The 14,350-nt window shown below is 38.4% G+C and overlaps 1 pseudogene; it reads left to right on the top strand.

Moving 5' to 3' along the window:
* Positions 1-14,350, top strand: part of Arhgap20-ps3 (Rho GTPase activating protein 20, pseudogene 3) — a 47,312-nt pseudogene that overhangs the window by 17,076 nt on the left and 15,886 nt on the right.

Consider the following 14,350-nt stretch of genomic DNA (forward strand, 5'->3'; position numbering starts at 1 on the left):
GAGCTGGGAGTCTTCACTCTCTTCTATACCTATTATCCTTAGGTTTGATCTTCTCATTGAGTCCTGGATTTCCTGTATGTTTTGGACCAGTAGCTTTTTCTGCTTTACATTATCTTTGACAGTTGTGTTGATGATTTCTATGGAATCTTCTGCTCTTGAGGTTCTCTCTTCAATCTCTTGTATTCTGTTGGTGAAGCTTGTATCTACGGCTCCTTGTCTCTTCTTTTGGTTTTCTATATCCAGGGTTCTTTCCATGTGCTCTTTCTTGATTGCTTCTATTTCCATTTTTAATTGCTTCAACTGTTTGATTGTGTTTTCCTGGAATTCTTTCAGGGATTTTTGTGATTCCTCTCTGTAGGCTTCTACTTGCTTATTTATGTTTTCCTGTGTTTCTCTAAGGGAGTTCTTCACATCTTTCTTGAAGTCCTCCAGCATCATGATCAAATATGATTTTGAAACTAGATCTTGCTTTTCTGGTGTGTTTGGATATTCCTTGTTTGCTTTGGTGGGAGAATTGGGCTCCGATGATGCCATGTAGTCTTGGTTTCTGTTGCTTGGATTCCTGTGTTTGCCTCTCTCCATCAGATTATCTCTAGTGTTACTTTCGTCTTTTATTTCTGACAGTGGCTAGACTGTCCTATAAGCCTGTGTGTCAGGGGTGCTGTAGACCTGTTTTCCTGTTTTCTTTCAGCTAGTTATGGGAACAGAGTGTTCTGCTTTCGGGCGTGTAGTTTTTCCTATCTACAGGTCTTCAGCTGTTTCTGTGGGCCTGTGTCCTGTTTTCACTAGTCAGGTCGCTTGGAGTAGGAAATTTTTGTCTTCCTGTGGTCCCGAGGCTCAAGTTTGCTCGTGGGGTGTTGCTTATGAGCTCTCCGTGGGGGCAGCAACCAGGAAGATCTGCGCTGCCCTTTCCGGTAGCTTCAGTGCACCAGGGTTCCAGATGGCGTTTGGTGTTTTCCTCTGGAATCAGTAATGTGGGCAGAGTGTAGTCTCTTCTGGTTTCCCAGGCGTGTCTGTCTCTCTGAAGGTTTTGCTCTCCCTCCCACGGGATTTGGGTGCAGAGAACTTTTTATCTGGTTGGTCCCTTCAGGTACAGGCGGTGTCTCAGACGCAGGGGACCTGCTGCTGCTTTGGCCTTATCCAAGGGAACCCAGAGGCCATGTCCAGTTTCCTCTTGTGCCAGGGATGTGGGCAGGTATGAGCAGTGTTGGTGGTCTCTTCTGCTCTGCAGTCTCAGGAGTGCCCACCTGTCCAGGCGGTGAGGTCTCTCTCCCACGGGGTTTGGGAGCAGCGAGCTGCTGCTGGCAGGAATCCGCGGGTTTGGGAATCCCACTAAAACCAACTGGCTCCTTTTTAATCAGAAGTTATTGAAGACATAAGAATAGTCCTTTGAGTGACAGTTTTTCTTGAATTCGTGTCTAGTTTTATGTGAAATGAAAGTCATAGCCCAATGGTTTGAGCTGTATGTGTAGTTTCACTAGATAATACATATCCACTGTAATAAACTGTGATTAATTTGTCATGTGCTCATACCTAATTTAAAGGATGCCAATGTTAGAGGGAATATTTTTCTTTCTTTCTTTTTTTTTTTAAATTAGACTATACTGCCTATTTTGTATGTAATTTTGTAGTCTTTCCCATTTCTTCCTGTTTTTATTTCTCTTGTGTGGATGTGTAAGTGTACATATTCTAGTGTATTTATTTTTAACTTTTAATAAATCTTTAATGAATGAGTCTACATTTCTATGTCTTTTCTGCATACATATCTGTGTATATATTGTATTTCTATTTTTAAATGTGCATGTGTATCTCTTTTTAACTGTGTGTGTGTGTGTGTGTGTTTCTCTGTGTTTATGCATCCCTGTCTATCTCTTTCTGTGAGTGTGTACAATGAGAATCCACATGTCAGTCTGCCTCTCTAACTTTATGCCCCTCTACCTCTGTCTGCCTCTCTCTTTCACTCTCTTTCTCTTTCTGTTTCATTATCACCTCTCCGTGTATGTTTGTGTGTAAATGGGTATTTGGTGGTGTGTCTGCTTGAGTGCTTTTGGTCTGCTAGTTTAACACTGAAAAACTCTATAGGACGATGACATTGGTTTTAAATAGGAGTCTACAAGAAAATAAAATTAATAATAATTCCAGTTAGAGCCACTCCTGGAGGGTGCTCAATATTTCAACATTCTATTTAGATAATCATTTCAAATGGATCCATAACACTGTGTGCAGTAATTATGTTCTAGAACTTCTTTTCAGCCTCAGGCCTATTTTCCAGGATAGACACATGTCCTTCATCTCCACAGACTGGACATCTCTGAATGAAAGCCAAGGGCTGTTTTCACTTCTAGGCACCCTCAAAGACTCTGTTTTTGACTCTTGTGTTCACTGTTCTCAAAGTTATCATATCTTTTGAATGTTAACTTTGCTAAACTCATCATAGCCACCATGAGTATATGCCTCTGTGGACACTAGGTTCTGTGCTCATGTTAAGTCGAAATTCAATATACCACACACAGTCTGCACAGATGTAAGAAATTTCATAATACTATTTGTCGTGGTTAGTGGTAATGGCTGAATGCAACTTCTTATTTTATTGTGGATCAGTATATCAAGGTTCCCTCCAGAGGAAAGGCAAGTACCCATAGATTTTCTCCTGAAATCAGTCCTGTTTACTCAAACCTGTGGTCAGAAGAAATATCATTAATACTGGTTTAAATAATTTCCCTGCTAAAGAGCTAGAAATGGTAAGTAAAGGAAATTGCTAGACTCTTCAAGACTCTGATGTCAGTTTATTTGTGATGGTTGGTTCTTTTTGCCTCCCAGAACATTGAAGATTACCAACTGTGGTTCTGTACTGGCCCTGGTAAAGCTCCAAGAGTACTCCAAGGTAATAACAGGGAAATCTAAGGAGGGACGAGCTGAGTTTGGTGAATCCTCACTATTTTCATTATTTAGTCTTAAACTTGAATAAACACTAAAGCAAAATGACTTAAGTATAATTTCATTCATTTAAATCATAATTAATTACTAATATACCATTCAGAAACAATTTATTACCTCATAAGCAACAGCCTTAGAATGACAGGAATTTTTCTGTCCACAAAGTTGACCTTCATACCAGTGACATAAGCCTCTGCAGATTTAAGGGCACGCTCTCCCACTAATGCCAGATAAGAAAACATTCTCATACATAGGTGCCTGTGGCCTCTGAACAGCCCATGTATGCTCTTTAGTTGGTGACTCAGTCTCTGATAGCTCCCAGGGGTCCAGGTTGATATTACTGGTCTTTCTATGATGTTTCCAATCCTTCCAGTTCTTTCAATTCTCCCAACTTTTCCATAAGGCTTGTTGACCTCAGTCCAATGGTTAGAGGTACTATCTATATCTGTTTTAGTCAGCTGCTTGCAGGGCCTCTCAGAGGACAGCCACGCTAGGCTACTGGCTGCAAGTACAACATTGCATCAGTAATAATATTTTGGATTGGTACCTAATAATGGGATGGATCCCAAGTTGAGCCTGTCACTGACTGGTCACTGCTTCAGACTCTATTCCATTTTTGTCCTGCATTTCTTTTAGACAGGAGCAATTTGAGGTTGAAAGTTTTGTAGGTGTGTTAGTGTCCCTATCCATCTACAGGTGTCCTGTCTGATTTAAAAAGGTGGTCTCTTCAAATTTTACATCTGTGTGATTTTGTGTTTGGGCAAGATTTCCTACCTTGACTCTTTTTTTTTTTTGGTGTTTTTTTTTAAATTTTTTTTATTAACTTGAGTATTTCTTATTTACATTTCGAATGTTATTCCCTTTCCCGGTTTCCGGGCAAACATCCCCCTAGTCCCACCCCCTCCCCTTCTTCATGGGTGTTCCCCTCACCACTCTCCCCCCATTGCCGCCCTCCCCCCAACAATCATGTTCACTTCTACCTTGACTCTTGGGAGCACCCCTATCCCATGACTCTGGGATATTCTAGAGGTTCCCACCAACCCCGAGAGCTGTATATTTCCATTCATTCTCTTGGGTCCCTTGTCCTCTCTCATGTCTCTCCCATAATACCTGATCCTGACCTGTTCTCTTCCCATTCCAATCTCACACATATCTCTCCTTCCCTCTGCCTCCCATGGTTATTTATTTCCCTTTGCTAAGTGGGATTGAAGCATCCTTACTTAGGCTTTCCTTACGGTTTAACTTTTAGTGTCATGGATATTCTGTATATTTTGTGTAGTGTCACTGATTAATGAATATATACTATTCATGTCCTTTGGAGTCTGGGTTAGCTCACTCAGATTATTTTCTAGATCCATGCAATTGCCTGCAAATTTCACGATGTCATTTGTTTTTAGTAGCTGAATAGTATTCCCTTGTGTAAATAAACCATATTTTCTGTATCCATTCTTTGGTTGAAGAACATCAGGGTTGCTTATAACAAATAAGGCTGCTATTAACATAGTGGAGCTTGCGTCTTTGTGGTACTGTGGAGCATCTTTTGGCTATATGCCCAGGACCAGTATATCAGCGTCTTCAGGTACAACTATTTCCTGTTTGCTGAGGAACAGCCAGATTGATTTCCAGAGTGGTGGTATTTTGCCATCCCACCAGCAATGGAGGAGCATTCCCGTTTCTCTACAATCTCACCAGCAAGTTCTGTAGTTCTGTTTCTCTTTTGAGAACAGTTTAAGGAGTTTTGGTATTAGCTCTTATTTGAAAGTCTGGTAGAATTAGGCACTGAATAATGCATCATGCCCTAGTCTTTTTGTTACTGTTATTGTTGTTGGTTGTTTTTAATGAATTCTTCTAGTTCCTTGGGGATTATGGGATTGATTAGTTTATCTGATCTTGATTTAACTTTGGTATGTGGTATCTGTCTAGAAAATCATTCATTTCATATAGATTTTCAAAGCTTTGTCAAGTTAGTCTTTTGTAGTAAAACCTGATGATTTTTTTTAATTTCTTCAATTTCCATTATGTCTCTCTTTTCATTTCTGATTTTGTTAATTTGCATACTATTTCTGAGACTTTAAGTTAGTTTAGGTTTATGTGTCTTGTTGATTTTCTCAAAGAACAGGATCTTGGTTTTATGGATTCTGTTTCTAATTGATTTCAGACTTAATATTTCCTGTTGTCTGCTTCTCTTTAGTGTATTTTCTTATTTTTGATCTGGGTTTTTCATTGTGCTTTTAAGTTGCTAGTATAGGATATCACAATTATCTTTGTGAAGACAATTAGTGCTCAAATTTTATTTTATGTATGCAGTGTGAAATATTTAAATTGCTTAATATGAAGCTAGAGGAGTGAAGTAGGATTCTTTTTTTTTCTTTTCTTTTCTTTTTTTTTTTTTTTTGGAGCTGGGGACCGAACCCAGGGCCTTGTGCTTGCTAGGCAAGCACTCTACCACTGAGCTAAATCCTCAACCCCGGTGAAGTAGGATTCTTATGATGTAAAAATATTATACGTATTAATACTCCAACAGGCCTGTCTTAAAAGGGTTAGAGAAGAATACAGCAAAAGTCCCCCTACACAGTGCATTCTTAGGTCTAAACAAAGTGATACACTGAAAATATTCTCCTCATTATTTTTAGAGTTTTCAGCTTAATTTATTATAGTATCCCTGTAAGGGTTCTAATGTTCTAGTGTGTACAGTCTACATTATCCTGAAAAAGGAGAAGGAGGAGGAGGAGGAGGGGAGGGGTAGGGGGAGGGAAGGGGGAGGCGGAGGAGGAGGAGGAGGAGAAAGAGGTGGAGTGGGAGGGGGAGGACAAGGAGAAGAAATGCAGCAAAGCATTCTAAATTGTATCAGAAGGGTTGCCTCTATTCAGTTACAGTAGTTACAATTCATGTTTTTTTTTCTCATAAGGCATGAGTATCCGCATGACTTTAGAATGATAAATATTCAAAAGAACTTCAGTTCACGGGACTTAAGAAATTTTACACCTTTTCCTTCCCTACCTGGGGTAATCATGAAATACCTAAACGCTGGTGTACATGGGAAATTTATCTTGAAGCCCAGAAACTCAGCAAGAAGCCAGCAGCAAAAGAGTGAGTCTGCCATCTTCCTTCAGGTGGCTTTTCTTAGTTCCCATTTTAATTTGTCATAAAATATCATAGCATACTATAATTTTCTTGCTTAGGAATGGGGCACTGTAAAAACAAACAAACAAAAAAAAAAACCACACTAAAGCAGTATGTTTCAGGTCCATATTAAGAGAACTCTAAATTCCGATGTAAAGACTAATCTTGGTTATAGGGAGAACATTTCATTTTTCCCAGGCAGATATTTGCCATAAACTGGTATGTCAAAACACTGTGTACACACATTTTTGTCCCATTAGAATAAGCAGGTCTAAGACATGGATCATGATATGTTCCCATTAAGTGGTTTTGTGATTATAGCACAAAATTACTCATGAACTATATTTTGACAATCTATTGCAATGAAATGTACATAGAAAAACAAGATTTATGGTATTGCAGATAGTCTGTTGCAGGCTTGACTAGAAATTACCTTAGGCTTGTAGCCCAGTCTCTAATCTCATTTCAAATCATACAACAAATATCTTTTAGACCTATATCTAGATTCGAAATGGCCCTAATAGTGATAGACTGGGGCTTTTTAATTATTTTTTCAAATGATAGAATACTATTATTATTTCTCCTTATTCTCCTTTCTTGAAAACCTCCCACTTATACCCCTGATTTCTTTTAAACTTTGCTTTTTTTATTTTTATTACTTTTATTTACATTTGAAATGTCCCATTCCTGGTCCCCCTACCAAGAATACCCCACCACATCCCTCTTCCCCTTTGCATGTAAGAGGGTGCTCCACCACCAACCTACCTACTCCCACCTTACCCCTCTAGCATCCCGCTTCTTTGGGGCATCAAGCCTCCACAGGAACAAGAACATCCGCTCCCACTGAGGCTAGACAAGAGAGCCATTTCTTTACATATGTAGCAGGGACTGCAGACTGGCAATGTATGCTCTTGGGTTGTTGGCTAAGACCCTGAGAGCTCTGAGGGGTCAAGTTAATTAATATTATTGTTCTTCCTATGGGGTTGCTATCCCTCTCTCCTCCTTCATTTCTTCCCCTAACTTTTTCATTGGGGTCCCAGGACTCGAGTCATGTGGTTGGCTGAGAGTATCTGCATCTGTCTCAGTCAGAAGCTGGTAGACCCTCTCAGAGGACAACCCTGTGAGGTTCCTGTCTGCAAGCATATCATTTCATCATCAACACTGTCATGGTTTGGTGTCTATGGATGGGATAGATCAGATGTTGAGGCAATCTCTGGTTGGCCTTTCCTTCAGTCTCTGCTCCAGTTTTTGTCCCTGCATTTTCTTTAAACAGAAACAATTCCGAATAAAAAATTTTGATAGGTGTTTTGGTATACATATATATAAAAACACACACACACACACACACACACTCAAACATATTTGTCCATCTATCTAATATTACTTGTGATTTCAGCCCTCATAATTTTGCATTAGATTGCCAGGCAGGCAATATGTTTTTCAGTGAAGAAGACTATTTTATATTGTGTTATATGACTCATTTGTTTACTTTTAATTTATTTGTTTTAAGTAACATGTTTAAAATTGCATTATAGTTCAATATTCTAAAAGAAAACTCAGAAGCGAAAAAGAAACTTAATTTCAGCTCTGAACTGACACTATAGTGTATAGTCATGTATATTTTCTCATGAGGGGGACATGCTGCTGCTGAAATAAACTTAACAATGGTTCTTCAAAATGCTGAACAAGAAAAATAAGGATGAAAAGAGCTTCACTGTGACATTTGAAAAAATAGAAAATTTTTAAATGAGAATAAAAGTAAGCGTGGCTATGAAAATGGATGTAATTATTGAAGCAACAGCCTATACATACTTCAGGGAGTTAGTTCAATCAATATATCTAGTATTTCATGATACAGTATGGAGTTAGACATCATCATGTTGTTTGAATTCCCACTACAGAACACAAGACCATGTCTTAGAGACATCACTAAGATTAATAACAGTGTAAGGCATATGAGAAGAAGGTTACATAAACACAACAAGATGATTAACCCATTATAATATGGACATTTTGCAATTGAAATTTGGTTTTGTAAAAGATCTTTATAAATTATACTATCCCATGTAATGATCTCAACTCCTGCTCAGATATGAAGGAAAAAACTTTTAAGAAACAAAGAACTTCTATAACATCGCAGTTGGACAGGGGCTCTGTACCCCACAGGACCAAGTATGCACCACTCCACCATTTAAAAAGGGAAGAAAACTGTTTGGAAGGGAACTCAGTTCCATTTGTCAGGATGGCATCCTGCCTGCAGCAATTCTGGTATGTCTCATATGGTGTTTCTCTGGCTATCCTAAGTGAAAATCCTGCTTCTTAAATACCTGACCCCTTCACTTCTATCACCATGTGGAGCAAGAATTGTTTCTCAAATCATTGGCTTTCCAGTAGGAAGATGAGAGAGGGCTATTCAGAAACCATCTATTGGAAAAGTTGGATTTAATCCCTTAACTATTTTGGAAAATCTGATATAAAGAAATGTTGCCTGATTCTTAATGGATAATATTAGGGTGGGAAGTGTACAATAAAAGATTGAGGCACAAAACCAGTGTGAGGTCATCTGTGTCCATGCCAGCACGTGCACTGCACCTGTGCACACCATTGGTCTGGTTCTTAAGGAACAAATAGTAGTCTGTGGTGTGTGAAGCCTGACAGGTATTTTTCTATCTTCTTCTCAGGACTTGCTGTACATACTAAAACAGAAAGGGCTCACAACCACGGTGTCTTTTTAGAACCTCTGAGTATAACTTTGTGCCAAACAGTAAAGGACAAATTGGATTCGGAAGAGGCGGTGGATATAAACAAGCAATCAGTTAATGTAATGGCGTGGATCTTTAAGGTAGGGAATGTCCTTCCATCATCCACCTCAGGATTCCTCTGAGTCTATGAGAGTAGTTGTCTTCTTTTTCCATTCCCCTGAGTGACAGTAGATATGTATGAGAGAAATCTGATATGCTCAAAGTCTCCTCTGTTAGTGTTAATAACATGGATGATGTTTTGTTCAGAAATTGTTTAAGCAATGTGATTGTTGAACTATCAAAAATTAACCCTCCCCTCATTTCTAGGAGACCAAATCTCAAAGCAAATGTCCCTATCCTCTGGTGTACAATTTTTCTGTCTGTCTCAACCTATGCTCAGAGCCAACAGTTCAGGAGTTATTATGTATATATATAAACTGGCACTCAGAGTCACAGGATAGTTTGTTCTTTGTACCTTGACTAGCTGTGGTTTTCAGTAATGGTCTCCATCCATTTCAAAGAGAACTTTTTTGATGGGTAAGGGTATGTTATCTGTGAACATTAAGTTAAATATTTATAAAAGAGTTCGGAGTTACACTTGTTTATTGAAATAGGGGCAGGGCATTCTCTAAGAACTATGACCACATGTGCTTCCATGCTTCCAGTACCAGACGTGGCTTTCTGCTCCTGAGAAATCCGATAATAACTTCCTATGGTTGTCTTTATTGTGGGTATCATAATTGTATGTTTCTATCATTTAAAAATACTATTCGAACTGTAGTATTAATCACTTATATGTGCTAGTTTGCTCAGCTGTCCGCTAGAGGCATGCTGAGCTAAGGAAAGATTTTTCTATAGTCCAAGTAAATCTGAAAATTTACTCTTTGGTCTCTAGCTTAAATAGATAAAACTTACTGGGCCCACATATCATGGAACGTTCTAACTAGGGGAAATTTGGGGAACTGTGAAGAAAGTTGGAACTAAACTGAAATTTACAGGTGAATGTACTTTGAATAATTTCCATGTTTAATTTTTTCCACAAAATATTTTTCCTCTCTTCATAAGGACTTCCTCCAAAACCTCAAGGGAAGTCTAATGGCTTCAAAACTATATGATGAGTGGATGCTGTACCCGAAAAGGTCAATATGAAGAGAAATTAGCTGCAGTGCAGAGGTAATCATTGGAAACTGTGAACAACCTCAACAAAATAGAAGTAACATTTGCTTACACACATTAGAAATTATATATCACAGAAACATTTACTAAGAACACTGACAGACAGCAAAAGCTTTCAATTGTTGACAAACATGGAAGACACTTTTAAAAGAGTATGAGTTACAGTGGGAAATACAGTAGCCCAGGCTTATAATCTTACTTTCATATTCCAATTAGATTTGTCTTTTTTTCTGAATTGGGTAAATATTTCAAGCAATGATTTGAGTACAAACTCTTTCATTTTATTTACAGTGCATCCTGCATACGATACGATTACTCCGTTCCCTTCCTTTATATTTACAAATTGAGTATACTTGTTTTAAAATAACTGTCTCTGTGTTCAGTCTTTTAGATAAAATGCCACCTGAAAATGCAGCTCTTCTGAGGCAAGTTTTTTGTACATTGTATGAAATTAAAAGTAACTGTTCTGTTAATGAAATGTCTTCTTACAACCTATCTGTTGGGTTAGCCCCATGTCTCTTATTTGTGCCCAGCTCCTGCAATAATGGAGTGACAAATGATATTGACAAAAGGGTAATTAGATAAGAACTTTATGCCTAGCATTGATAAGCCTTTACAATGAGACATGAAAACAGGATTACCCTGAGAATCTTGGTTATTTTGTTGTTGTTGTTGTTGTTGTTGTTGATGATGATTGTTTTGGTTTTTGTTTTGTTTCATTTTGTAAAGTAAGTACAGCTTTGAAAGGTGTTCTTCTGGAGGGAAGGAATCATTGGTGCATTCTAAGTAAAATATAAATGGGTATTTGAGCTCCGTGACTCAGTCTTTTGTCTTTGTCATTTAGAATATCCTTACACTAACCCATAGAGAACAAATGCTGTGAAATGATACAAAAAAATCCTAGGTACTGGGTTCAGCAATCGAGACTTAATTCTGACATATTCAGTGTAGAATGTGTGAAATTCTACTTGTTTTCAAGGTGGTTTCCCGAACCAAAGATGGCAATGCAATTTGGATTTTTTTTAATCAGATATGCTCCTTAAGAATTCCTGATTAATGTGAGTAAAATACCATTGGCCTCAGGATGCTGGTTATGATTGGTTTAGAGAAATTATTGTGTATACTTTTCTATGTTAGCCATCTTTCAAGTACTATAATAAACTAACAAACCTTATGCAGTACAGTGATCAAATGGTTATTTTGACTCTAAGTATTTGAGTTTCTGATCCATTATTAATTGACCAATTGTCCTTGGACCTGTAAGGAACATACTGTAAAACAACTCAACTGAGAAACAATAATATTCCTCATATTGTGTAGAAGAATCAAAGATCAGGAGAAGACAGGGTTCCAAAGTACCTGCCATTGAAGATACATAATTATCCCATTTCCTCCCAGTAGATCTTATTTCAAATACCTCCCAATATAATGAATCATAAAATCAAGATGTTACCATTGCATCTGCCCTGAGTCATCACTGTATTAAGATTAAGTAATTAACTAAATATGTGAAGAAATGGCACCTACAGTGATATATTGATGCAGCTGTTACCATTGCACTGCACTGAGACACATGAATTTCACTGCTCAGATGGGTTTGCCTGTCTCTTACTTTTTAGACAGCCCATGTGAATTTTCAATAGGATGATAACCACATTCAGAGGCCATCTTCCCTCCTTAGCTCTGCCTTTCTATAAGCATCCTTAAAATCATGCTCACACATATATTATAAAATGTAACCAAAGCTATTTCAGTTTACAGTATGTATCACATACTGACCATCACAATGTAAAAACTGGAAATCATTCTCTTATGTAACATTTCACTGTGATGATCACACTTGAACATCTGATCTCACAATCTTTTAAATTTCTGACAAAAGCCTGCCCCTATTTAGAACAGCTAAATTTTTCTCAGAATTTTGAATGGCATATTTTTAGCCTCCAAGACTAAGAAGTAAAATGTGATTTTGCAACCATGCAAAAGACAGAGACCCTCTGTGTTTGCCCTGTTTTTTCATAGATTTCTCTAGTAGAATTTATGATCGAAAATTCTCCAAAAGTTTTTGGAGAGGCCTTGGCTGCAGTGCGGCATGGAACATCACTATACCATCCTCCTGGAGGAAAGTCCTCATGTTCCCAGAATAATGCAACAAATATTGGAAACATTAAGGAAACCGAACATGGACTCAGCAGCTGCCCCATTGGGAGGACATGCACTACTGGCTATAATACACTGCCGAACAGTCCAGCTGCTCCTCTTCCCTATGAGGGCCTTATAGGTTGTTCTACTCCCAGAACTTAAAGTTAAATCATTGAGCACTGAAAATATGATTTATAACAAACAGTAATGAAGGATTTACCATGAGAGGGAAAATTTCACCTGTGCATTATAGATATTATCCTATTGTTAGAATTTGCTTCCAAATTTTAGTACCTCTTTCCACTGGTCCTGAGTTTATGCTAGAGGTTAAACACAGAAATGAGATTAAGAAATTAAGAATATGTAAAGAAATGATACTTACAATGATATATTGATTCTTAACATTTTGTCCATCTTTATTAACTTGAGTATTTCTTATTTACATTTCTTTTTTATTTTATTAAATTGAGTGTTTCTTATTTACAATTCGGATGTTATTCCCTTTCCCGGTTTCCGGGCCAACATCCCCCTAACCCCTCCCACTCCCCTTCTATATGGGTGTCCCTCTCCCCATCCTCACCCCATTGCCCCCTCCCCCCAAAAATCATGTTCACTGGGGGTTCAGTCTTAGCAGGAACAAGGGCTTCCCCTTCCACTGGTGATCTTACTAGGATACTCATTGCTACCTATGAGGTCAGAGTCCAGGGTCAGTCCATGTATAGTCTTTAGGTAGTGGCTTAGTCCCTGGAAGCTCTGGTTACTTGGCATTGTTGTCCATATGGGGTCTCTAGCCCCTTCAAGCTCTTCCAGTTCTTTCTCTGATTCCTTCAACGGGGGTTCTATTCTCAGTTCAGTGGTTTGCTGCTGGCATTCGCCTCTGTATTTGCTGTATTCTGGCTGTGTCTCTCAGGAGAGATCTGCATCCGGCTCCTGTCGGCCTGCACTTCTTTGCTTCATTCATCTTGTCTAATTGGGTGGCTGTATATGTATGGGCCACATGTGGGGCAGGCTCTGAATGGGTGTTCCTTCTGACTCTGTTTTAATCTTTGCCTCTCTATTCCCTGCCAAGGGTATTCTTGTTCCCCTTTTAAAAGAAGGAGTGAAGCATTCGCATTTTGGTCATCCATCTTGAGTTTCATGTGTTCTGTGTATCTAGTGTAATTCAAGCATTTGGGCTAATAGCCACTTATCAATGTGTTCATACCTTGTGTGTTTTTCTGTGGTTGGGTTACCTCACTCAGGATGATATTTCCCAGTTCCCTCCATTTGCCTATGAATTTCATAAAGTCATTGTTTTTGATAGCTGAGTAATATTCCATTGTGTAGATGTACCACATTTTCTGTATCCATTCCTCTGTTGAAGGGCATCTGGGTTCTTTCCAGCTTCTGGGTACTATAAATAAGGCTGCTATGAACGTGTCTTTGTTGTATGTTGGAGCATCTTTTTGATATATGCCTAAGAGAGGTATAGCTGGGTCCTTAGGTAGTTCAATGTCCAATTTTCTGATGAACCTCCAGACTGATTTCCAGAATGGTTGTACCAGTCTGCAATCCCACCAACAATGGAGGAGTGTTCCTCTTTCTCCACATCCACACCAGCATTTGCTGTCACCTGAGTTTTTGTTCTTAGCCATTCTTTCTAGTGTGAGATGGAATCTCATAGATTTATATAAGAAAGAAAATAGCAACTCAATAGCAAATTGGATCTTCTCTATGTAACAGCTCTGGCTGTCATGATCAGTGAACCAAACTGAAATCAAATTTACAGAGATCCTCTTGGCTCTGCTTCCTGAGATCTAGAAATAAAGGCATGTGCCACCATCCTAGTCTCTTACAAAAATCTGTAAATATAGCATAATAAACCCATATGGTTGACATAGACACTATGATCTCAGATTTGAGCTCACAGATCAGTGGAGAAAGCCAAGGAATATAACAAAAGTGCAGTTAGGCAAATTGTGTTGTGAAGTACAGATACTGCTGGTACTTTTCTGTTGTCCACGGCAGTCAGAAAGTCAAACAATAGGATGAAAAAATTGGTACTATATGACTGTTTGATTCTAGTACCTATAAGCATAGCTTTCAAGGCAAACACAATAACTTACTCTTTATACATGAAGAATGGGCCATTTAGAACTATGTTTCGAGTGCCTTATGAAGCAAGATCATTATAAGTGTTATAATATTAATTAGTTATTTTCTGTGTGTTTGTGATATTGCATAAGGCATGC

This window comes from Rattus norvegicus, chromosome 3, assembly GCF_036323735.1.
Source record: "Rattus norvegicus strain BN/NHsdMcwi chromosome 3, GRCr8, whole genome shotgun sequence".
Taxonomy (NCBI): Eukaryota; Metazoa; Chordata; class Mammalia; order Rodentia; family Muridae; genus Rattus; species Rattus norvegicus.